Here is a 723-nt window from a genome sequence, read left to right on the forward strand (position 1 = left end):
GCGGCTCTAAAGCGCGCCGATCTACGGCCGGTCATTGACCCTCGTGTGGAATATGGCTTCCGCCTTGCGGATCCCGCTGTGGAAGCGAAGGACGCTGTACCTCGATCGTTACGCGTCCACATCATCGGGCCTCCGGCCAGAACGGAAGATGAACTTGCCACACGGGAAGCTCTTTGAGCTCGTTTCTTGGTTCCACAAGAATTTCCGTTGGAAGCTTATCGCACTCGTCTATGTGCTCAACGAGGCGGTTCTCGTGTACCCACAATGCGGACGATACCTGTAGTGCTCGCTCCTGGCGAAAGCACTACAGATGGCGAAGCGCTCTCTGAGCAATGGGTGCAACGGCACCAGAAACTTTCCTCACTGTATAACCTACAGTTGAGCCACAAGGAAGTGGACGTGTGTGTGGAACGACACCTCCGATTTTATTTTGCCAAAGTCAAGGCACGCCGTCGAATTCCTTCGGATTGTCGCCCTGCGACTTATGGTTTAACCCTTAATGCCCCCGCGAGCTCTGTGTCTTCGACCACAAGAGCTCAGGGCCACTGCTTGAGCCCAGCTCATGACCCGTCTACTTCCCTGGCTATCGCCGGGAAGCGCGGGGCGTCTGATGGCACGGGACGTCCTGATATTTCCTATCAAAAGCGCCCACGGCGACTGGGCAATCTTGCCGAAGTGGCACCTCAAATTCCTACGAGTTTTCGGAGTCGGGATAAACCCGCC

This window comes from Plasmopara halstedii (genome assembly GCF_900000015.1).
Source record: "Plasmopara halstedii genome assembly, contig: Scaffold_208, whole genome shotgun sequence".
NCBI lineage: Eukaryota > Oomycota > Peronosporomycetes > Peronosporales > Peronosporaceae > Plasmopara > Plasmopara halstedii.